This window comes from Bombina bombina, chromosome 1, assembly GCF_027579735.1.
Source record: "Bombina bombina isolate aBomBom1 chromosome 1, aBomBom1.pri, whole genome shotgun sequence".
In the NCBI taxonomy this organism is placed as follows: domain Eukaryota; kingdom Metazoa; phylum Chordata; class Amphibia; order Anura; family Bombinatoridae; genus Bombina; species Bombina bombina.
In genome coordinates, this window is record NC_069499.1 from 1,558,444,131 (window position 1) to 1,558,471,281 (window position 27,151).

Below are 27,151 nucleotides of genomic sequence, written 5' to 3' on the forward strand. Positions count from 1 at the left end.
ATTCATGATACTCTTTACGTTATAATATTATGCATAGCTGTCTCACCAATAGTTTCTAAATATTATATCTTTACTCTTTATATCTTGTTTACATGGCTTATTACTACATGTTTGAACTCTTTAAACTCTTTATGTTAATGTTTTATGCAACAGGAGCAATTTCATATGCCTTTTATTATGTTTTACGGCTCCTAAACTCGAAGAAAAAAATACAAAATGTGAGGTTTTATCCCTAGTATATTATACATGACTGTGACGCAACAAATATGTTTCTTTATGTCGATATCTGCGATATCAATTGTATATTTTTTTACAACCTCAATAAAAAATTATTATAAAAAAAAAAATTGCACATTTTTTTTTAAACCAATAAAGTTTAATTTTGACTTTCATGTCCCTTTAAAGGGGCATGAAACACACATTTTTTTCTTTCATGATTCAGATAGATCATACAATTTTAAACACATTTCTAATTTACTCCTATTTCTAAATTTGCTTCTTTCTTTTTTTTATCCTTTGTTGAAGAAGCACCAATGCACTGCTGGGAGATACACATTGGGTGAGCCAATAACAGGAAGTATATATGTGCAGCCACCAATCAGCAGCTCCTGAGCCTACCAAGGTATCCTTTTCAACAAAGGATACAGGGAGAGAGAAAAAAATTAGATAATAGAAGTAAATTGGAAAGTTGTTTAAAATCACATACTCTATCTGAATTATGAAAGAAAAAAATGTGAGTTACATATCCCTTTAACTACTGAGTCACTTCCACCTCCTGCGCTGAGCTGTTTTGGCTTTTTAGAAGCTTCTCATATGTAAACCCCACTGTTGGTCATTTTTAGTGAGAAACCCCTCAACTATATTGTTTGTTTGTTCTCAGCAGTTTCAAACTATACCTTTATTTTATGGTTATGACACAGGAGAACTCAGCGATGTATATTTTTATTAAAATCTTAATAAACAAGGTTGTAAAAAATAGTGTTTTTTTCTAAACGCTATTGTAAAACGAAGAGCTTATTCACATATTAAAAAGGTCCTTTGGGTATTTTTATATTACTTTGATCCGCACATAGGGGCTACCATGAGACTCTACTCAAATAAATGCACAATAGAGATGTGCAGGCCAAACATTTTTGGTCTGAAATTTTCATAACAAATATTTGGGGAAATTGGTTTAAAACTAAACGAATATTGAATATTAGTTAAACATTTACATTCATTTTCGTTAAATGTAAATGTTTAAAAAGAAAGAGGAAAAAAATGACATGTACCTAAAATACTTACCTACACACTAGGGTTGCCACCTCAGCCATGTTTGACTGGACACTTATGAGTTACACATGCCGCAGGGTGTGCAGGGGGGAACATGCATTGTGCTGTTCATCAGCACTATTCATGTGATGTCCAGAGGCTCAATACATGTTCTCCCTGCACACTCTGCAACATGCCTAACTCATAAGTGTCCAGGAAAACATGGCTGAGGTGGCATCCCTAATACACACACTGGAGAGCGCGCTAACCCCCTCCTCTTTACTCTAGAGCCCGGCCTGCACTAACTGGAGCGTGCTAATACTCCAATTAGCGCAGGCCGGGCTGTAGAGCGAAGAGGAGGGGGGTTAGCAAACTCTCCAGTGCGTGTAGGTATTTTAGCATTTTTTAAGAAAACTGAATTCAGCAATATTCTTTCATTTTCGTCAATTTTCCCTGTGCATTCATTCGGATAAACAAAAAGAATATCCCTTTTTGATACGTAAATGCCTTTGTTTCTAAACAAATGCACATCCCTGCTGATACGCAATTACTCACACCAAGTGATCACTATTAGCATAGTGATCACCTGGCTATTAAAAGCTATAAAGGGGCGTGTTTTTAAAAAGGGGCTTATGAGCTTTAACTATTGGATACAAGTAAAACATTATTTATTGCACTGATGCGATCATCCAAGTCTGGCAATGAATACTAAGATCTGCAAAGACTCCTCACGCTCTTGTCCCAGTGCTGTAATTAGCCTAAGTGCTGCCTGGTTTCAATTTCCTTTGCATTGTGCCTCTCACCATCTGTCCCCTGAAACAAGAGGTGGCTGGGGTCAGTATCAGGATGCCCTTGTCTGGAACTTAATGAACTTGTTCTAACACAGACAGCACTTAGCAGTAGTGCTCCTGTTACACCCATTAACAATTCCATGCTGCGGACGCAACCAAACAACAGTTAAACTTGGGCTCTACTAGTCAGTGCAACACACTGTACTTATTTATTTTTTAATAGAAGCATTACTACAATACACTTGTATTCTGTTTTAGTGATATATTTTATTGTCATGTGAAGGATATGTACATATGCCATGTGCAGTCATTTTTCTTACCTCATGAGTACCTCTTGCACTCCTTCGCATGTAAGCTCACTAGCCTAGCTGTCCTGTTAATCACCTTTACTCCAACAGCTGGCAACTCATGGGCAGGATCCTGTACCCATTCACCTGATTTATTATATCTTCCACCTTTTTCTTCGGAGGATTTACCCCCTTCAGAAGTAACTTCATGTACTAAGAAGTTTATGCGAGTGCAGCACCATTGGACTTTTTGTAGGGATAATTTGACACCTGCCCTTTTAAGTTGTCTGAGGACATGTTTAAGTTCTGTGATGTGTTTTTCAAAGTCTGCTTTTGATCAAAACATCATCAACATAGAATAACGTCCCCCTTTCCAGTGCACCAGGCATAGCCTTATGCATGAATACAGCAAATTCATGTCCTAAATTTATGTATCCAAACGGAAGTCTTTGAAATGCATACTGGACCTTTTGAAACAAGAATGCAAGCTTATACTGGTCTTCCTCGTGTACCTTTATGGTCCAATATCCCTGTGCACAATCAATGGCAGTGAATATTTTGGATCTCTGCATCTGCGCTAGGCACTGGTCAATGTATGGCACAGGCCAGCCAGACATGTACACTCATTTGTTTAGCTGTCTTAAGTCAGCACACAAACACCATTGTCCATTGGACTTAAGAACACATAGAATAGGATTGTTATAAGAGCTGTGCACCTGTCGGATAATACCCCTTTCCTCCAAGTTCCTTATGATTTCTGCAAGAGAATCATATGAGGCTAAAGGAAGTCTGTACTGTTTAACAAAGGCAGGTGGTGCATTGGGATCTGCTTGGATTATTGCAATGTACAGGTCTGTAGTCCCAGAGTCATAAGAATCCCTAGCAAAAATATCCTTGTACTCCATCAGGAGTTCTCGTAGCTGTTGGCGTTCATCATCACTGGAACAGCCATTAGCTAAGGAGATTTGCTCTTCGACTATTTGCTGAAATCCTGGGAAGATTTCAGGCTGTCCTATCTCATAGGCTTCTTCCAACCTAGAAGTGTGATCCCCTTGATTATAATTTACATTGCCCCCATGACTCTGGGTATTGGGGTATTCTTGCTCTTTGATCGACTGATCAAATACTAGGGAGGCTTCTTCAATTTTACAGATGTCTTCCTCTGAGCTGAAGGGATAAATAGACTGAATTGTAAACAATCCCTCTGGCATATATGCAAAGGATTGTTCTATTTACTGTTCTTCAGTTAAGTATCCTTCAAGTATTAGCCCAATTACATTATTCTGGAATCCAAAAGTGTAGTAACTGAATTCTAGAGCATATTCTATGATAGTTCTCTTGGACAAGGTGACATCCTGTGGGGTCATGTTATGCACAATAACATATATTGGAATAGTTTTAATATTTACCATAGGAGAATGGGTCATTGTTATATCCAGATTTTTCATTCTATGGGATATGCATATTAGTGTTTCAGAAGTTTTTAATTTCTGACCTCTTTTTACCTGTAAGGATAAGAGGAATGTATCAGCCCCAGCAGTGATTACAACATCATTAGAAACCTGTATATTCACAGCATATCGCATTTGCTAGTTTGATTTCAGGGCTGCATTTTCATCCTGAAATACTTCAGGGTCCCCCTTTAACCTGCTTCAGAGGCAAAGGTTAATCAAATCCATTTGTATGGCATATCTATGTAAGAGATCATTGCTAATGTATATTTGATTATGGGGATTATTTAAAACTTAAAACAGGTGCTTCGCTAATTTATTACCTATGGAGATATAGATATTAAACATTTAGCTGTGATGTTATAACTTTCAGACTTGTCATCTATGTCAAAGACACAGAGATCTTGGGGAGAAAGATATTTAATCACTTTAGGTTCAGCAATCTGCGCTAATTAACCTTCGCTTATGTAGCTAGCTTCCTGTTTTAAGTTCAATTTGGCATACTTGGTTTTTCCAAGGTCATGCACTTGCATAGGGATAAATAGATCATCTTTAACTTTCTTAATTTATGCGAGGAATTGAGAATGATTTCCCCCTTTAGGGGATTTAGGGTCCCCCTTGTGGAGAGATATGGTTAATACATCGCCATCTAAGGAAATATTGGCTATCTTTCCAGGCAAAATTTTAAAAGTATTACCATCAAAGTCACTTAGGGAATCTGATTATCCGTTTGTAAGGATAATGATTTCAGGTACAGAGTTATTCCTGATATGAATCTCCACAGCATCTGGCTTCTCTTCCACCATGTGACAGTTATGTCTGGTGCGAGATATGCCGGACCACTCATAATTAATAGGCCTTTTTACTTGTGACCAAATTACATTCTTTATGCAATCAATTATGGTGCTTAATCGCTTCAGGACATCACTACCAATTATTAAACGATCAGTTGGCAGATCCACTATAATGACAGGGTATCATTACCCTGTTCCCCAGCTTTAGCTTTAGCCATGCCGTACCCCAAACTTTGAGAGAATCACCCCTAACACCTATTAGTGAACCATCAAATTCCTTTAGTTTAGGTTTGTGGGGTGTTAGCTCATTTAGCTGTGAGTAGTACCTGTGGGATAAAATAATTGCCTGAGATCCAGTATCAATTAATCCCATGATAGGGTTGGAGACTGAATCCTGGAGCTCAGCTAATACATAATATCTTCCTGCAGTTTCTAACATTTCACACATAAAATTAGCATGATTACACAATTGTGCAATTGTGGGCTTCCCCACGTTTTACCTGTATCAATCACTTTACCTGATGGAGAGGAATTTTCACTCTCACCATTTACTTTCTCTGTAATAGGGCTGACTGGGTTCCTGTGTACTGCATCTGTGGGAATAAGGTTAGGGGAAAGCTGCAAAAGAAGAGGTTTGTTAGAGCTTCCAGGCTGAGGTTGCTCGTCATCACAGCTAAATCGTCCGTCTCCGGTCTGTAGGGAGAGAACATAATTAGTACCATTATTGACATTTATCATTTAATTTGGTATATCTCCCCCCTCTCTCTCAGGTAATACCACAGTATTTATGACTGTGCCTGTGGCCCAATGCTGGCCACTGGCTGTACCCCTAAAAAAGGATTATTAGGGTTCTGAACCGTCAGAGCTTGACTCATATTAGTAAATAGTGTACATAATTGACTTACTTGCGTACTGAGTTGGCCCACTTGACTGTACAAGATATTTTTACCCATGGACCGATTTTTTGATATCCAAGGTTATTGATTCCTGGATCCTTGGGATCCCTCAGAATCATAGCTATTATTTCTATTTTGACGTGGTTGTCTTTGGGGTTCAATTTGTTCAGCATTAATATCTTGGGGGGCACTATTTACTTGGGGTGTCTGGTTACCCTGAGAGTATTTTTGCCACTTTTGGTATTTATTTTTATGGGGATACCGATTACCTTGTGGGTATTCATCTCTTCAGGGATAATTATTTATCTGGGTATGCCCCCGATTTTGAGTATATTCTCTCTGCGCCTCGGCCCTTGATGGAGGAGGGGCAGAGTTAAAACGTTGTGAGGAAGGCTTGTTTTCTCAGGCCACTTCCCCATAAGTTTTCTTTTTAGACTCTAAGTTTAGGGGGCTAGGTAACACCCTAGTTTCGCCACAATTTTGGGGCTGGGCCTTGGTTCTCTTTTAACCCCCTGTTCACCGGACTGCTGAATAGAGTATAACTTTATACTCTTTTTGATCAGCCAGTCCAATGAACAGTGCTCATCAAAATCTCTAGCTAAGTTTGTGTGCAGGCAATGCTTCGTAAAATAAATTCACAAATCAAATTCTGAGCTTTCAAATATCGGGTAGTCTTCGGCCATACTGTACGCACTTTTTAGTACAGAAAGGAATTCTATAGGGCTTTAATTGGCACTACATTTTAAACCGTACACAGCTATTTTTGAGGCGGTTTTAGTGCGATATTGCCCAAACTCCTTTTTGCACTGTCTTTGTTTCACTCCAGGAATGAATATTCATATCCTTTAGTGAAGCAAAGAACTTGTGATGTTTACCTTTAAATACCCAGGGCAGAAATTCCATTTTTGACTGTTCACTAGTTACATTCATTATGGATAAAGCATTCTCAAAGGCCTCTAAGTGGTCAATTATAGAATTTGTTTCCTTGTTGGAAAATGTAGGTATTGCACCAGTTAAGAAATTAATTATTTTAGGGGTGTCATATACCTTATTAGATGTATTTTGGGCTTTCCTACTACTTTCCTACTATGTGGGCTATATAGATAGCTGGCTCCACCCCCTGACTCACTATTATCACTCCCCTCATCATCTGAAGTGTAGCAGTTCCCTGAACTTAAAACATGAGGTGACTGTCTATTTGGGAAGTTTACTTCTGACCCCATAGGGGTCCTTTGTTTAAATTCTTCCCTAATGTTCTGAAGTTCATTTCTCATGAATTATTTTAGGGTTTTTAAAATACCTGCATTATCCTCATTTTTTAAAATATGGGGGCGTATTATTGTTATACTGCCTTTTCAGTTCACTAAGCTCTTTTTGGCTCTGTGCGAGTTGTTTATTCAAATCTTGTATTTGGGCTACTACATTTTGGTTATACTTCTGTAAGGTGGCCATGTTCTGGGCAAGCACATTCATTTTATCCTGGACTTGCTCCTCCTCTTCACCTAGTCTTAAAGAATAATTTTCACCCCTCAGTTGCTCCAATTGTGAGTTCTGTACTTCAATCTTATTGTATATTTCATCGTTCACATAGAGAAGCAGACCCCAAGTTTTGAAACTTATTTTGTCTCGTTTTTTGAGGTTGGACAAATTTTAACAGCCATTGAAATATTTCACTTTCGCCACACCATACATTATTTGCAATATTTTTGGCCTTAGTCTTAAGCATCTTAATGTAAGTGCCTAATTCTCCCTTAATACTTAATCTATTTTTAAGGTGAGTAATGGCTTCTGTTTTAAGCATTTCTGCCTGACTAATGGGCGATTCTGGGGAACATATTTCAATACTATGTATAGATTCAATTGAATCACTTCTAGTAACAGACACTCAGCTAGATTACGAGTTTGGCGTTTTAAGTGAAAAAGCATCATTATGCTTCATAACGCTGCTTTTTCCCTAACGCCGCTATAACAAGTCTTGTTGGTATAGGTGTACCGCACACCTTTTTGGCCGTCATGCAATGTCGGTACCACACTTTTTCAATGGGATTTCCATAGCGCTGCTATTACGAGTTTGCCTGAGAGGCCAATTAGTGAGCGGTACACCCTATACTGACAAGATTCATACCGCCATCTAAAGTCAGTAGTTATGAGTTTTACGTTACAAAGCTGTAGCATAAAACTCATAACTAAACTGCTACAAAGTACACTAACACCCATAAACTACCTATTAACCCCTAAACCGAGGCCCTCCCACATAGCAAACACTAAAATAAAATGATTAACCCCTAATCTCCCGTTTCGGACATTGACGCCACTTAAAAAATGTATTAACCCCTATTTTGCCACTCCCCGACATCATTGCCACTACAATAAACCTATTAACCCCTAAACCCCCGCATCACTACATAAATATATTAACCCCTAAACCTAACCCTAACTTTACCCTAACCCTAACACCCCCTAACCTAAATATAATTAAAATAAATCTAAATAAAACTTACAATTATTACCTAAATAACCTATTTAAAACTAAATACAAACTTACCTGTAAAATAAAACCTAGGCTAGCTACAAAATAACTAATAGTTACATTGTAGCTATCTTAGGTTTTATTTTTATTTCACAGGTAAGTTTGTATTTATTTTAACTAGGTAGACTAGTTAGTGAATAGTTATTAACTATTTAATAACTACCTAGTTAAAATAAATACAAAGTTACCTGTAAAATAAAACCTAACCTGCCTTACACTAAAAACTAACATTACAATAAAATAAAAATAAATTAATTAATCAAATACAATTACCTAAATTTAAAAAAAATAAACACTAAATTACACAAAATAAAAAACGAAAGTATCAAAAATAAAAATGAATTACTCCTAATCTAATAGCCCTATTAAAATAAAAAAGCCCTAGCCTACACTAAACTGCCAATAGCCCGTAAAAGGGCCTTTTGTGCGGCATTGCCCCAAAGAAATCCTCTTTTACCTGTAAAAAAAAAAAATACAAGCAACCCCCCCAACAGTAAAACCCACCACCCACACAACCAAAACCCCAAATAAAATTCTATCTAAATAAACCTAAGCTAACCATTGCCCTGAAAAGGGCTTTTGGATGGGCATTTAGCTCTTTTACAGTGCCCAAACCCTAAGCAAAAAATAAAACCCACCCAATAAACCCTTAACCGTACATCCATCTTCATCCAAGCGGGCAGAAGTCCTCATCGAAGCCGGCAGAAGTCTTCATCCAAGCGGACAGAAGTCTTCATCCAAGCGGACAGAAGTCTTCATCCAAATGGCATCTTCTATCTTCATCCATCCGGCGTGGAGCGGATCCTTCTTCAAGACATCCGGCGCAGAGCATCCTCTTCTTCTGATCGCCACTGGAAAATGAAGTTCCCTTTAAGTGACGTCATCCAAGATTGCGTCCCTTACATTCCGATTGGCTGATAGAATTCTATCAGCCAATAGTAATTAAAGGGGAAAAAAAATCCTATTGACTCTCCCCATTGATGTTTATGGGGAAGCACGTCAAAACACTGCTTGTATTTGGGTGAGGTATGGAGCTCAACGCCACCATATCGCCTGCACAAGCAGGGTTTTTCAAAACCTGTAATAGCAGGGCTATAGGGAGGTGAAATAACTACGCTTTTGTGGCGGTCATTAATTTCCCTTTTGAGTAGCGCTCAAAACTCATAATCTAGCTGACTATTATTTTGGTTTAGTATTTGGTTAAAATAAAATTTTGACCAACGGAAAAATGTTTTTTTTTTTAAATATTACAAAATTAAAAAAAAAAATCCTAGATAATTCTTTTTAATTTGCTACAAAATATGTTATATCAACGGGATAAAGATAATAATCTCACAGCCTCCAGATAATATGTCGGTATATACAGTACCAGGTTACACAATTATTTATTATTATCTTAACAGTAATCTCCAGTAAAATGTTGGAGAACTTATCTTAGCAGTTGCCAACCAATAAAATGTATAAACGTAACAATTAAAAATGAATATTTATTCCTAAATTCTTGATTAGTTAAATTTATATACACATTGATTCATAATCTAGTTTCTACATAAATATAATTCAATTATACATGCTTATTCCATCACAATATTCTATACAACAGATCATAAAAATATACATCTTTAACAATTCACCTTACTCACAATAAATTGCATTAAAATACCCCAAATGAGGATATCAGAACAGTCTATAATTCTCCAGCTTATTTCACTCCAATATTAGAATATGGACTATTAGCTTACCAATGCTTAAATAATAACTACCAGAGATTTAACCACAATAACCAATTTATGTACAGTTCTGAAAGAGTTCACAATAATAACTGACCTATAAATCTGGAGTGCAAAATCCTGTCTAGCAAATAAATTACTAAATATGACTGGTTCTAATTTACACGGGACTATGGATATAAACTTAAAACACCAAGGCCTAGATTTGGAGTTCGGCGGTAGCCGTCAAAACCAGCGTTAGAGGCTCCTAACGCTGGTTTTGGCCGCCCGCTGGTATTTGGAGTCAGTGATTAAAGGGTCTAACGCTCACTTTTCAGCCGCGACTTTTCCATACCGCAGATCCCCCTACGCCATTTGCGTATCCTATCTTTTCAATGGGATCTTTCTAACGCTGGTATTTAGAGTCGTTTCTGAAGTGAGCGTTAGAGCTCTAACGACAAGATTCCAGCCGCCTGAAAATAGCAGGAGTTAAGAGCTTTCTGGCTAACGCCGGTTTATAAAGCTCTTAACTACTGTACCCTAAAGTACACTAACACCCATAAACTACCTATGTACCCCTAAACCGAGCTCCCCCCACATCGCCGCCACTCGATTAAAATTTTTAACCCCTAATCTGCCGACCGCCACCTACGTTATACTTATGTACCCCTAATCTGCTGCCCCTAACCCCGCCGACCCCTATATTATATTTATTAACCCCTAACTTGCCCCCCACAACGTCGCCGCCAGCTACTTAAAATAATTAACCCCTAATCTTCCGACCGCAAATCGCCGCCACCTACGTTATCCCTATGTACCCCTAATCTGCTGCCCTAACATCGCCGACCCCATATTATATTTATTAACCCCTAATCTGCCCCCCTCAACGTCGCCTCCACCTGCCTACACTTATTAACCCCTAATCTGCCGAGCGGACCTCACCGCTACTATAATAAAGTTATGAACCCATAACCCGCCTCACTAACCCTATCATAAATAGTATTAACCCCTAATCTGCCCTCCCTAACATCGCCGACACCTAACTTCAATTATTAACCCCTAATCTGCCGACCGGAGCTCACCGCTATTCTAATAAATTGATTAACCCCTAAAGCTAAGTCTAACCCTAACACTAACACCCCCCTAAGTTAAATATAATTTTTATCTAACGAAATAAATTAACTCTTATTAAATAAATGATTCCTATTTAAAGCTAAATACTTACCTGTAAAATAAATCCTAATATAGCTACAATATAAATTATAATTATATTATAGCTATTTTAGGATTAATATTTATTTTACAGGCAACTTTGTAATTATTTTAACCAGGTACAATAGCTATTAAATAGTTAAGAACTATTTAATAGTTACCTAGTTAAAATAATAACAAATTTACCTGTAAAATAAATCCTAACCTAAGATATAATTAAACCTAACACTACCCTATCAATAAAATAATTAAATAAACTACCTACAATTACCTACAATTAACCTAACACTACACTATCAATAAATTAATTAAACACAATTCCTACAAATAAATACAATTAAATAAACTAGCTAAAGTACAAAAAAATAAAAAAGAACTAAGTTACAGAAAATAAAAAAATATTTACAAACATAAGAAAAATATTACAACAATTTTAAACTAATTACACCTACTCTAAGCCCCCTAATAAAATAACAAAGCCCCCCAAAATAAAAAATTCCCTACCCTATTCTAAATTAAAAAAGTTACAAGCTCTTTTACCTTACCAGCCCTGAACAGGGCCCTTTGCGGGGCATGCCCCAAGAATTTCAGCTCTTTTGCCTGTAAAAGAATAAATACAATACCCCCCCCCAACATTACAACCCACCACCCACATACCCCTAATCTAACCCAAACCCCCCTTAAATAAACCTAACACTAAGCCCCTGAAGATCTTCCTACCTTGTCTTCACCATACCAGGTTCACCGATCCGTCCTGAAGAGCTCCTCCGATGTCCTGATCCAAGCCCAAGCGGGGGCTGAAGAGGTCCATGATCCGGTCAAAGTCTTCATCCAAGCGGGGCAGAAGAGGATCTTCCATCCGATTGAAGTCATCATCCAGGCGGCATCTTCTATGGTCTTCCATCCGGAGCGAAGCGGCAGGATCCAGAAGACCTCCAGCGCGGAACATCCATCCGGACCGACGACTGAACGACGAATGACTGTTCCTTTAAGGGACGTCATCCAAGATGGCGTCCCTCGAATTCCGATTGGCTGATAGGATTCTATCAGCCAATCGGAATTAAGGTAGGAATTTTCTGATTGGCTGATGGAATCAGCCAATCAGAATCAAGTTCAATCCGATTGGCTGATCCAATCAGCCAATCAGATTGAGCTTGCATTCTATTGGCTGTTCCGATCAGCCAATAGAATGCGAGCTCAATCTGATTGGCTGATTGGATCGGCCAATCGGATTGAACTAGATTCTGATTGGCTGATTCCATCAGCCAATCAGAAAATTCCTACCTTAATTCCGATTGGCTGATAGAATCCTATCAGCCAATCGGAATTCGAGGGACGCCATCTTGGATGACGTCCCTTAAAGGAACAGTCATTCGTCGTTCAGTCGTCGGTCCGGATGGATGTTCCGCGCTGGAGGTCTTCTGGATCCTGCCGCTTCGCTCCGGATGGAAGACCATAGAAGATGCCGCCTGGATGATGACTTCAATCGGATGGAAGATCCTCTTCTGCCCCGCTTGGATGAAGACTTTGACCGGATCATGGACCTCTTCAGCCCCCGCTTGGGCTTGGATCAGGACATCGGAGGAGCTCTTCAGGACGCATCGGTGAACCTGGTATGGTGAAGACAAGGTAGGAAGATCTTCAGGGGCTTAGTGTTAGGTTTATTTAAGGGGGGTTTGGGTTAGATTAGGGGTATGTGGGTGGTGGGTTGTAATGTTGGGGGGGGGTATTGTATTTATTCTTTTACAGGCAAAAGAGCTGAACTTCTTGGGGCATGCCCCGCAAAGGGCCCTGTTCAGGGCTGGTAAGGTAAAAGAGCTTGTAACTTTTTTAATTTAGAATAGGGTAGGGAATTTTTTATTTTGGGGGGCTTTGTTATTTTATTAGGGGGCTTAGAGTAGGTGTAATTAGTTTAAAATTGTTGTAATATTTTTCTTATGTTTGTAAATATTTTTTTATTTTCTGTAACTTAGTTCTTTTTTATTTTTTGTACTTTAGCTAGTTTATTTAATTGTATTTATTTGTAGGAATTGTGTTTAATTAATTTATTGATAGTGTAGTGTTAGGTTAATTGTAGGTAATTGTAGGTAGTTTATTTAATTATTTTATTGATAGGGTAGTGTTAGGTTTAATTATAACTTAGGTTAGGACTTATTTTACAGGTAAATTTGTTATTATTTTAACTAGGTAACTATTAAATAGTTCTTAACTATTTAATAGCTATTGTACCTGGTTAAAATAATTACAAAGTTGCCTGTAAAATATATATTAATCCTAAAATAGCTATAATATAATTTATATTGTAGCTATATTAGGATTTATTTTACAGGTAAGTATTTAGCTTTAAATAGGAATCATTTATTTAATAAGAGTTAATTTATTTCGTTAGATAAAAATTATATTTAACTTAGGGGGGTGTTAGTGTTAGGGTTAGACTTAGCTTTAGGGGTTAATCAATTTATTAGAATAGCGGTGAGCTCCGGTCAGCAGATTAGGGGTTAATAATTGAAGTTAGGTGTCGGCGATGTTAGGGAGGGCAGATTAGGGGTTAATACTATTTATGATAGGGTTAGTGAGGCGGATTAGGGGTTAATAACTTTATTATAGTAGCGCTCAGGTCCGCTCGGCAGATTAGGGGTTAATAAGTGTAGGCAGGTGTCGGCGACGTTGAGGGGGGCAGATTAGGGGTTAATAAATATAATATAGGGGTCGGCGATGTTAGGGCAGCAGATTAGGGGTACATAGGGATAACGTAGGTGGCGGCGGTTTACGGAGCGGCAGATTAGGGGTTAAAAAAAATATGCAGGGGTCAGCGATAGCGGGGGCGGCAGATTAGGGGTTAATAAGTGTAAGGTTAGGGGTGTTTAGACTCGGGGTACATGTTAGAGTGTTAGGTGCAGACGTAGGAAGTGTTTCCCCATAGGAAACAATGGGGCTGCGTTAGGAGCTGAACGCTGCTTTTTTGCAGGTGTTAGGTTTTTTTCCAGCTCAAACAGCCCCATTGTTTCCTATGGGGATATCATGCACGAGCACGTTTTTGAGGCCGGCCGCGTCCGTAAGCAACTCTGGTATCGAGAGTTGCATTTGCGGTAAAAATGCTCTACGCTCCTTTTTTGGAGCCTAACGCAGCATTTGTTTGAACTCTCGATACCAGAGTTAATTTTATGGTGCGGCCAGAAAAAAGCCCGCGGAGCGTTAACAGCCCTTTTACCGCCAAACTCCAAATCTAGGCCCAAATATGCTCTTTAAATTACCAGCTGCAATCTAACTGTAGCTTTAGAATACATTTGTTAAAATATATTAAATATAAAATATAGATTAACCATATCCATCACAAGTTAAACCAATTTTTAAGTTTCAGCTTTTTCAGATAAATCAAGTTCACCTCATAAATAAGAGAGGTATTTGAAATTATGGAAAAAGTAAGGTTAGCCCAGTTTTGCTTATAAAGACTGTGTTCAAAAAGGCAGCAGTTGTCAGTCAGTCCAAATTTTAGCAAGCAAAGACTCTTTTTCTCCTATGCATCAGGCTTTTATCAATTGATAAGGCTGCATCTGTTTTGCAATCATTGGTGAATGTTTTGGATATGCTCTTAGCAAAGCTTGTCCCATTGATAGGCCCTTAATGGAGCTTGCCCCTGATTGGCCCTCAGAGTTGAACATTTTATTGGTTTATTGGGATCATACCAGTTTAAAGGGACAGTCTAGGCCAAAATAAACTTTCATGATTCAGATAGGTCATGTAATTTTAAACAATTTTCCAATTTACTTTTATCACCAATTTTGCTTTGTTCTATTGGTATTCTTAGTTGAAAGCTTAACCTAGGAGGTTCATATGCTAATTTCTTAGACCTTGAAGGCCACCTCTTTTCAGAATGCATTTTAACAGTTTTTCACCACTAGTGGGTGTTAGTTCATGTTTTTCGTATAGATAACACTGTGCTCGTGCAAGTGAAGTTATCTTGGAGCAGGCACTGATTGGCTAAACTGCAAGTCTGTCAAAAGAACTGAAATAAAGGGGCAGTTTGCAGATGCTTAGATACAAGATAATCACAGAGGTTAAACGTATATTAATATAACTGTGTTGGTAATGCAAAACTGGGGAATGGGTAATAAAGGGATTATCTATCTTTTAAAACAATAAACATTCTGGTGTAGACTGTCCCTTTAAGTCCACTAGGGGGCAGCAGACAATGCACTTTCATTATCAACGCAGCTAACAGTTTAATATCTAACTTTTACAATGTTTATTAAATAAACTTTATTCTCCAGCATTAATAACTTATATGTTCAATATGTATGTCCCATCTAATATAATTTAGCATGTATTTATAGAGACTAAACATGAGTATACTACTTATAGTATTTTTAAAATGTGTTTAAAAGTCATATTTTCTATGAAAGGATGTATAGTATAAACCAACAATAAATACATGTATATCTGGCTTATTACGAAACTTCATCCTCACTCCTGGTTCCTCACTGTAAGTCCCACCAGACTTCTAGAAAACAAAGAAAAATGTATTTATTTTGAAATAAATTGGTTAAACATTTTTAATTGACTATATATCTACTTATTCAATACAGCAGACATTTATCCAACATGCCACTGCTAGGCGTTTTCTCTGAGATCCACAAATACACATTTATACAATTTATTTGGACAGTCTGAGGCACATATTAAATATTTGAAAACTATATAGATAATTTGTTTACATTTTGAATCCTCCAGATTCTTATGCTTTCAAAGAACACATGTGTTTCTGCTATTAATATCTAACTGCCACCAAGTCTGGGATCTCTGTGTATTCAACTCAGCATAGGGTAATTAACTCTTGCATGCAAAGTGGATACCTCTCCTGAAAAAACTTTTTTTTGTGCATACACTTGGGGTTCAAAATAGTTGAATATTGTAGACTGACTACCTCATTGCAGGGGTTCGTCAACTTCACTAATTTAAACAAATGTTCCCTTTTGCTCTCTCTTAGATATTTTAAGCAGCTATGGGGGTCAGTGGTGATCTGATAGGAAATCTCATTTCACATCTTAGGCAGGAAACCTTTGAAAACAATTCCTTTGTTCTCTCTTGTGTGACCAAGAAAAAGGGGGATTGGTCTGTTGTGGCTATAGCCCACTCAACTCATGTCAAGGGAGATATTAGCTGCCATAAAATATAATTTTTTTTATACATATGTCATTTCTTTAATGCTACTCACAGGTACCCTGACAATAACATTATCAGCTTTATTATAACTATATATTTAATAATACAAAAAACATAGGAATAGAAAATATGCGTAACGGGCTTCGGGATTCATGCTTTAGGTTTAATGTGGTGTCAGGTTAGCGCACATGCAGAATTAGTTATCTTAAGGCTCTTTATTGAATTGCGCACCAAATAATAATACAAATTTTAAATTGTTTAAATAATCCATAGAATATATATGTGTATATTTACTGTGTGTGTATATATATATATATATATATATATATATATATACCTCTGACAAAGAAGGTCTGATTATAAAATACCTTCAAAACGCGTAAGGTGTCTTTGTACACTGAGTACAATTTATTTTGCCGTATCCTGATCTCCTGTTTGGAGTACCCGTTATTTGGACTATTCGCTGTTACCAGTAATCTTGCTATACACCGGAGATTATTCCAGACTGACTGTCTAACTCATTCTTGTAAATGACAAGCTGATTTGTTACCTCATTCTATTGAGGTTGTCTTTTGTAGGTGTGTTTTTCTTTTTTTAGTGCCTATATATTAAACGGTGTTGCACTATTATTTTGTGTATGTTTTATTTTCTTACATACACTTTATGGGCATTTAACCCCTGATCGCCTGAGGCTTGACCCACACAAGAACCGAAACTGAGAGTGACCCGTTCTAATCCATTGGTCCATTTTCCAGTCATCTGGCCCGCTGTATGTGACTGAGGATTTCTAACACACAGATCGGATGAAAACAGGGATTCACCGAGAGCTAAACAGTCTATTTTCCTGCAGTAACCTTACCTCATACGATTTAGGTTACTTTTTGCAAGTAGATCCCCTATAGGGGCTTCTTGTTCCTCACTTCTGCAATATTGCATATGGATCATCTCCATTTTTACTATCACCGGTGTTAGGTGTAATTATGCACATCTCCACCAATTGGACTTTTATGCTTATGTGTGGTCTTTACATTGGAATCTGAATTATTTATTTATTCATTTATAATTGCTATTCTCCATTATACCGTTTTACATTCTTTATTGTTGCATCTTTTACATTGTATTTATTTATATGCACTGTATTGTTATTTTATATATTAACGATATATGCTGTTTTCCTTACTATTATATGCTCTGGGTGGTATATTTCTAAGCGCTTAGCTTGTAGCCAGTTTTTATTTCTTCACATTACTTTTACATGGAATATCTGGGAAAAGGATATTCAACTCTATTGGCATACATCTTATAGCAGCTAGCTTTGACCCCCATCATATCATTTCTTATATATATTATATATGTTATACTCCCTAGCTACATATGTATACTTATACCACATTGTGCCTTTGTGCTTTGCTGCATATAATTACATTTCTTTCATGTAATTGGCAAGAGTCCATGAGCTAGTGACGTATGGGATATACAATCCTACCAGGAGGGGCAAAGTTTCCCAAACCTAAAAATGCCTAATAAAATACACCCCTCACCACACCCACAATTCAGTTTTACAAACTTTGCCTCCTATGGAGGTGGTGAAGTAAGTTTGTGCTAAGATTTCTACGTTGATATGCGCTTCTCAGCATTTTGAAGCCCATTTCCTCTCAGAGTACAGAGAATGTCAGAAGGATGTGAAGGGAGTATCACCTATTGAATGCAATGGTTTTACTCACGGGTGATCTATTTCATAGGTTCTCTGTTATCGGTCGTAGAGATTTATCTCCTACCTCCCTTTTCAGATCGACGATATACTCTCATATTCCATTACCTCTACTGATAACCGTTTCAGTACTGGTTGGCTATCTGTTATATGTGGATGGGTGTATTTTGGTATGTTTTCATAACTTAAGACACTTTCAGCTATGGTTTGGCACTTTATGTATTTATATAAAGTTCTAAATATATGTATTGTACTTATATTTGTCAGGTTTTCAGTATATTTGCTTTTGCAGAGTGTCAGTTTCATATCTGGGAAATGCTTTTTTATGAAAAATGTATTTCTTACCTGGGGTATAGTCTCTTTTTCAATTTGACTGTCTTTTAAATTTGCTGGCAGAATTAGGCTTGCAAAGGGCGCAAAATGCCAAAGTTTATTGCGTCATTCTTGGCACAAGATTTTTTGGGCGCGAAGTTCGTTGATGCAAATTCATCATTTCTGGAGTCTTAGTTGACGCCGATTCCTTCACAAGGTTGCGTCATCTATGACGCGAGTGTGTCGTTTCCAGACGTTTTTGGCACCAAAAATATTTTTCTGTTCGTTGTGCGTCATACTTGGCGCCAAATATTTTCAGTATTTAAGACCCAATTCCTATTTACCTCTTGCCTTTTTTTCTATGTCAGAGGGCTATGCTGTTTGCATTTTTTCCCATTCCTGAAACTGCCATATAAGGAAATTGATCATTTTGCTGTATATGTTGTTTTTTTCTCTTACATTTGCAAGATGTCTCAATCTAATCCTGTTTCAGAAATCACTGTTGGAACCCTGCGGCCTGATAACAGTTCTTCCAAAGCTAAGTGCATTTGTTGTAAACTTGTGGAGGTTATACCGCCAGCTGTGGTTTGTAATAGTTGTCATGATAAACTTTTACATGCAGAGAATGTATCCATCAGTAGTAGTTCATTGCCTGTTGCTGTTCCCTCAACATCTAATGCACAAGATACACCTGTAAATTAAAAATAATTTATTTCTGATTCTATTCAGAAGGCTTTGTCTGCCATTCTGCCTTCTAATAAATGTAAAAGGTCTTTTAAAACTTCTCATAAGGTTGACGAAATTTCAAATGGCCAGCAACATACTGAATTATCCTTTTCTGATGAGGATCTATCTGATTCAGAAGATCCTGCCTCAGATATTGACACTGACAAATCCTCTTATTTATTTAAAATGGAGTATATTCGTTCTTTGTTAAAAGAAGTGTTCATTACATTAGATATGGAGGAAACTAGTCCTCTTGATATTAAAACTAGCAAACGTTTAAATTCTGTTTATAAACCTCCTGTGGTTATTCCAGAGGTTTTTCCAGTTCCTGATGCTATTTCTTATATGATTTCTAAAGAATGGAATAGGCCTGGTACTTCTTTTATTCCTTCTTCAAGGTTTTAAAAAATTGTATCCTTTGCCAGCAGTTAGATTGGAGTTTTGGGAAAAGATCCCCAAAGTTGATGGGGCTATCTCTACTCTTGCTAAACGTAATACTATTCCTACGGAAGATAGTACTTCTTTTAAAGATCCTTTAGATAGGAAACTTGAATCTTTTATCTAAGGAAAGCTTATTTATATTCAGGTCATCGTCTTAGGCCTCATTCAACATGCTAATAATTTCATTTGTGATGCCATTTTTGATATTATCAAAATTGATGTTAAATCTATGTCTTTAGCTATTTTAGCTAGAAGAGCTTTGTGGCTCAAATCTTGGAATGCTGATTTGACTTCTAAGTCCAGATTGCTATCTCTTTCTTTCCAAGGTAATAAATTATTTGGTTCTCAGTTGGATTAAATAATTTCAACTGTCACTGGGGGGAAGGGAGTTTTTTTGCCTCAGGATAAAAGACCTAAGGGTAAATCTAAAGCTTTTAGCCGTTTTCGTTCCTTTCGACAAAATAAGGAACAGAAACCTAATCCTTCCCCTAAGGAATCTGTTTCCAATTGGAAGCCTTCTTCAAATTGGAATACATCCAAGTCATTTAAGAGATCAAAGCCAGCCCCCAAGTCCGCATGAAGGTGCGACCCTCATTCCAGCTCAGCTGGTAGGGGGCAGATTAATATTTTTTAAAGATGTTTGGATCAATTCGGTCCAAAATCATTGGATTCAGAGTATTGTCTCTCAGGGGTACAGAATAGGATTCAGAGTAAGACCGCCTGTGAGAAGATTTTTTCTCTCACGCATTCCAGCAAACCCAGTAAAGGCTCAGGCTTTCCTGAAGTGTGTTTCAGACCTGGAGTTATCAGGGGTAATCATGCCAGTTCCGTTACAGGAACAGGGTCTGGGGTTTTATACAAATCTATTCATTGTCCCAAAGAAAGAAAATTAATTCAGACCAGTTTTGGATCTAAAGATTTTGAATCGATATGTAAGAGTACCAACTTTCAAAATGGTGACTATAAGGACTATTCTGCCTTTTGTTCAGCAAGGGCATTATATGTCCACAATAGACTTACAGGATGCATATCTTCATATTCTGATTCGTCCAGATCACTATCAGTTCCTGAGATTCTCTTTTCTAGACAAGCATTACCAATTTGTTGCTCTTCCTTTTGGCCTAGCGACAGCTCCAATAATCTTTTCAAAGGTTCTAGGTGCCCTACTCTCTGTAATCAGAGAGCGGGGTATTGCGGTGTTTCCTTATTTGGACCATATCTTGGTACTCACTCAGTCTTTACGTTCTGCAGTATCTCACACGAATCAACTAGTGTTGTTTCTTCGAAGAAATGGTTGGAGGATCAATTTACCAAAAAGTTCTTTGATTCATAGTAACATAGTAGATAAGGTTGAAAAAAGACTGAAGTCCATCGAGTTCAACCTATACAAATCTAAAATACTTACAAAAAGCTCCCGTTAAGCTTAAATATCCCCACTAAAAGGTGACCCATTTAATACTAGCAATCATATCCATGAATTTTGTTTATATACAGAAATGTATCCAGACTATTTTTAAATGTATCTATGGTATTGGCATTTACTACCTCCTCAGACAGGTAACCTTTTTAGGTTTTCAGATAGATTCAGTGTCCATGACTTTGTCTCTAACAGACAAGAGAAGTTTGAAATTTGTTGCAGCCTGTCGGAACCTTCGGTCTCAGTCATTCCCTTCAGTAGCTATGTGCATGGAAGTTTTAGGTCTCATGACTGCAGCATTGGATGCGGTCCCCTTTGCTTGTTTTCATATGAGACCTCTCCAGCTTTGTATGCTGAACCAATGGTGCAGGGATTATACAAGGATATCACAATTAATATCCTTATATCCTTAAATCCCAATGTTCGACTTTCTCTGACTTGGTGGTTAGATCACCATCGTATAATTCTAGGGGCCTCTTTCGTTCATCCAACCTGGACTGTGATCACAACAGATGCGAGTCTTTCAGGTTGGGGAGCTGTTTGGGGATCTCTGACAGCACAAGGGGTTTGGAAATCTCAAGAGGCGAGATTACCAATCAATATTTTGGAACTCCGTGTGATTCTCTGGGCTCTTCAGTTTTGGCCTTTGTTGAAGAGAGAACCGTTCATTTGTTTTCAGACAGACAATGTCACAACTGTGGCATATGTCAATCATCAGGGTGGGACTCACAGTCCTCAAACTATGAAAGAAGTATCTCGGATACTTGTTTGGGCGGAATCCAGCTCCTGTCTAATTTCTGCAGTTCATATCCCAGGTATAGACAATTGGGAAGCGGATTACCTCAGTCGTCAGACTCCATCCAGATGTGTTTTCTCAAGTTGTTCAGATGTGTGGGGGCTTCCAGAAATATATCTGATGGCATCTCATCTAAACAAAAAACTTCCCAGGTACCTGTCCAGGTCCAGGGATCCTCAGGCGGAAGCAGTGGATGCATTGACACTTCCATTGGTTTTATCAACCCGCTTATATTTTCCCGCCTCTAGTTCTTCTTCCAAGAGTGATCTCCAAAATCATCATGGAGCAATCGTTTGTGCTGCTGGTTGCTCCAGCATGGCTTTACAGGTTTTGGTATGCGGATCTTGTTCGGATGTCCAGTTGCCAACCTTGGCCACTTCCATTAAGGCCAGACCTATCTCAAGGTTCGTTTTTCCATCAGGATCTCAAATCATTAAATTTGAAGGTATGGAAATTGAACGCTTAGTGCTTAGTCATAGAGATTTCTCTGACTCAGTGATTAATACTATGTTGCAGGCTCATAAGTCTGTTTCTAGAAAGATTTATTATCCAGTTTGGAAGACTTACATTTCATGGTGTTCTCATAAATTTTCTTGGCATTCTTTTAGAATTCCTAGAATTTTAGAATTTCTTCAGGATGGTTTGGATAAAGGTTTGTCTGCAAGTTCCTTGAAAGGACAAATCTTTGCTCTTTCTGTTTTATTTCACAGAAAGATTGCTAAACTTCCTGATATTCATTGTTTTGTGCAGGCTTTGGTTCGTATCAAGCCTGTCATTAAATCAATCAGTGTTGTTTCTTTTGGCCATCTCTTCTGCTAGAAGAGTTTCTGAATTATCTGCTCTTTCTTGTGAATCTCCTTTTCTGATTTTCCATCAGGATAAGGCAGTTTTGTGGACTTCATTTAAATTCTTACCTAAGGTTGTAAATTCTAACATTAATAGAGAAATTGTTGTTCCTTCCTTGTGTCCTAATCCTAAGAATTCTTTGGAGAGATCTTTACATTCTTTGGATGTGGTGAAAGCTTTGAAATATTATGTTGAAGCTACTAAAGATTTCAGGAAGACTTCTAGTCTATTTGTTATCTTTTCTGGTTCCAGGAAAGGTCCGGAGGCTTCTGCCGTTTCCTTGGCCTCGTGGTTAAAACTTTTGATTCATTAAGCCTATTTGGAGTCGGGTCAAGCCCCGCCTCAGAGAATTACAACTCATTCTACTAGATCAGTTTCCACTTCCTGGGCTTTTAAGAATGAAGCTTCAGTTGATCAGATTTGCAAAGCTGCTACTTGGTCTTCTTTGCATACATTTACTAAATTCTACCATTTTGATGCTTCGGAAGCAGTTTTTGGTAGAAAAGTTCTTCAGGCAGCTGTTTCAGTTTGAATTTTCTGCTTTTGATTTAATTTTTTTCCTCACATTTATGAGAATTAACTTATATTTTGTTTTGTAGATTATTTTTTTCAGCGGAAAATGACTGATTTATTTTTATCCCTCCCTCTCTAGTGACTCTTGTGTGGAGTTCCACATCTTGGGTATTGCTATCCCATACGTCACTAGCTCATGGACTCTTGCCAATTACATGAAAGAAAACATAATTTATGTAAGAACTTACCTGATAAATTCATTTCTTTCATATTGGCAAGAGTCCATGAGGCCCATCCCTTTTTTATGGTGGTTATGATTTTTTTTGTATAAAGCACAATTATTTCCAAATTCCTTTGTTGATGCTTTTTACTCCTTTCTTTATCACCCCACTTCTTGGCTATTCGTTAAACTGAATTGTGAGTGTTGTGAGGGGTGTATTTATAGGCATTTTGAGGTTTGGGAAACTTTGCCCCCCCCCCTGGTAGGATTGTATATCCCATACGTCACTAGCTCATGGACTCTTGCCAATATGAAAGAAATGAATTTATCAGGTAAGCTCTTACATAAATTATGTTTTTGTGTGTTTTTGCGCTAATATAATCAAAAGCTTATATCCCCTCTTGCTGGAGATATATTCTACTTCATTCACACACACATATATAAATATATATATATATCTATATATTACTGGATCTATTAGAATTGAGTTATCTATAGGAATAGATATACAGATATAGGTATATATAGATATGTATAGAAATATATATTTAGAATACAAATTACATTATCCTGTAAGTGAAGAACATTGAAATGTTAAATATGTACAGTAAATATACAGTAAACAAATACGCCTAGATTTAGAGTTCTGCATTAGCCGTCAAAACCAGCGTTAAGGGCTCCTAACGCTGGTTTTTACCGCCCGCTAGTATTTAGAGTCAGTCAGGAAAGGGTCTAACGCTCACTTTCCAGCCGTGACTTTTCCATACTGCAGATCCCCTTACGCCAATTGCGTATCCTATCTTTTCAATGGGATCTTCTTGGCTGAAGTGAGCGTTAGAACTCTAACGACAAAACTCCAGCCGCAGAAAAAAGTCAGGAGTTAAGAGCTTTTTGGGCTAACGTCGGTTCATAAAGCTCTTAACTACTGTGCTCTAAAGTACACTAACACCCATAAACTACCTATGTACCCCTAAACCGAGGCCCCCCCACATCACCGCCACTCTAATAAATATTTTTAACCCCTAATCTGCCGACCGGACACCGCCGCCACCTACATTATCCCTATGTACCCCTAATCTGCTGCCCCTAACACCGCCGACACCTACATAATATTTATTAACCCCTAATCTGCCCCCCCCAACGTTGCCGCTACCTTACCTACACTTATTAACCCCTAATCTGCCGACCGGACCTCACCGCTACTCTAATAAATGTATTAACCCCTAAACCGCCTCACTCCCGCCTTGCAAACCCTATAATAAATTTTATTAACCCCTAATCTGCCCTCCCTAACATCTGCGACACCTAACCTCAAGTATTAACCCCTAATCTGCCGACCGGACCTCACCGCTACTATAATAAATGTATTAACCCCTAAAGCTAAGTCTAACCCTAACCCTAACACCCCCCTAAGTTAAATATAATTTAAATCTAACAAAATAAATTATTTCTTATTAAATAAAGTAATCCTATTTAAAGCTAAATACTTACCTGTAAAATAAACCCTAATATAGCTACAATATAACGAATAATTATATTGTAGCTATTTTAGGATTTATATTTATTTTACAGGCAACTTTGTATTTATTTTAACTAGGTACAATAGCTATTAAATAGTTATTAACTATTTAATATCTACCTAGTTAAAATAATTACAAAATTACCTGTAAAATAAATCCTAACCTAAGTTACAATTAAACCTAACACTACACTATCAATAAATTAATTAAATAAACTACCTACAATTACCTACAATTAAATCAACTAAACTAAATTCCAAAAAAAACAAAACACTAAATTCCAAAAAAAACAAACACTAAATTACAAAAAATAAAAAAAGATTACAAGAATTTTAAACTAATTACACCTACTGGATGAAGACTTCGGACCCTCTTCTGGACGAATCGGTGATACCCGGCTGGGTGAATACAAGGTAGGGAGATCTTCAGGGGCTTAGTGTTAGGTTTTTTTAAGGGGGGTTTGGGTGGGTTAGATTAGGGGTATGTGGGTGGTGGGTTGTAATGTTGGGGGGTATTGTATTGTTTTTTTTCAGGCAAAAGAGCTGATTTCTTTGGGGCATGCCCCGCAAAAGACCCTTTTAAGGGCTGGTAAGGTAATAGAGCTGTTAACTTTTTATTTTAGAATAGGGTAGGGCATTTTTTTATTTTGGGGGGCTTTGTTATTTTTTTAGGGGGCTTAGAGTAGGTGTAATTAGTTTAAAATTCTTGTAATCTTTTTTTATTTTTTGTAATTTAGTGTTTGTTTGTTTTTGTAATTTAGTGTTTTTGTTGTTGTTTAGTTTAGTTGATTTAATTGTAGGTAATTGTAGGTAGTTTATTTAATTAATTTATTGATAGTGTAGTGTTAGGTTTAATTGTAACTTAGGTTAGGATTTATTTTACAGGTAATTTTGTAATTATTTTAACTAGGTAGCTATTAAATAATTAATAACTATTTAATAGCTATTGTACCTAGTTAAAATAAATACAATGTTGCCTGTAAAATAAATATAAATCCTAAAATAGCTACAATATAATTATTCGTTATATTGTAGCTATATTAGGGTTTATTTTACAGGTAAGTATTTAGCTTTAAATAGGATTAATTTATTTAATAATAAATAATTTATTTCGTTAGATTTAAATTATATTTAACTTAGGGGGGTGTTAGGGTTAGGTTTAGACTTAGCTTTAGGGGTTAATACATTTATTATAGTAGCGGTGAGGTCCGGTCGGCAGATTAGAGGTTAATAAGTGTAGGTAAGGTAGCGGCGACGTTGGAGGGGCAGCTTAGGAGTTAATAAATATAATATAGGGGTTGGGGGCAGCAGATTAGGGGTTCATAGGGATAATGTAGGTTGCGGCGGTATACGGAGAGGCAGATTAGGGGTTAATAATAAAATGCAGGGGTCAGCGATAGCTGGGGCGGCAGATTAGGGGTTAATAAGTGTAAGGTTAGGGGTGTTTAGACTTGGGGTACATGTTAGAGCGTTAGGTGCAGACTTAGAAACTGTTTCCCCATAGGAAACAATGGGGCTGTGTTAGGAGCTGAACACTGCTTTTTTGCAGGTGTTAGGTTTTTTTTCAGCTCAAACTGCCCCATTGTTTCCTATGGGGGAATCGTGCACAAGCACGTTTTTCAAGCTGGCCGCTACCGTAAGCAACGCTGGTATTTAGAGTTGAAGTGGCGGTAAATATGCCTGTACGCTCCCTTTTTGGAGCCTAACGCAGCCCTTCAGAGAACTCTAAATACCAGCATTATTTAAAAGGTGCGGGGAAAAAAAAACATGCGTAGCTAACGCACCCCTTTGGCCGCAAAACTCTAAATCTAGGTGATAGATACTTAAATACATTTGTACACCCATATATAAATATACATATACATATTTTGAGATATATACGTATGTATATAACAATCTAGACCTTTGCAGTCAAATATCTTGTCATATGCCATATACCTTTTAACACGTAACTTTTTTTAAAAAAAATATTTAGATGAAGAATTTTTAACCGATGGTGTTTATATGAGTGTATCTGTAATTTTGAATGTATTTATGTTTTGATTTATGCAACTTTTTTAACGCACTACCCTTTACACGAGGGTTTTAGTCACTCTCACCTGATGAGTGTAAACTACGATTGCGTTTACATTCAACTTGAAATATGCGTGCTATTTCTGAAATGCACAAAAACCCAATATCCCTTGCGCACAACAACTAGCATGCCACTTGTAATCTATTATTTAGTTTTTCATGTGTATGTTTTCCAATGAAAATAAATTAAATGCAAATTTGAAGATACATTTCTTTCATGTAATTGGCAAGAGTCCATGAGCTAGTGACATATGGGATATACAATCCTACCAGGAGGGGCAAAGTTTCCCAAACCTCAAAATACCTATAAATACACCCCTCACCACACCCACAATTCAGTTTTACAAACTTTGCCTCCTATGGAGGTGGTGAAGTAAGTTTGTGCTAAGATTTCTACGTTGATATGCGCTTCTCAGCATTGTTGAAGCCCGATTCCTCTCAGAGTACAGCGAATGTCAGAGGACGTGAAGGGAGTATCACCTATTGAATACGA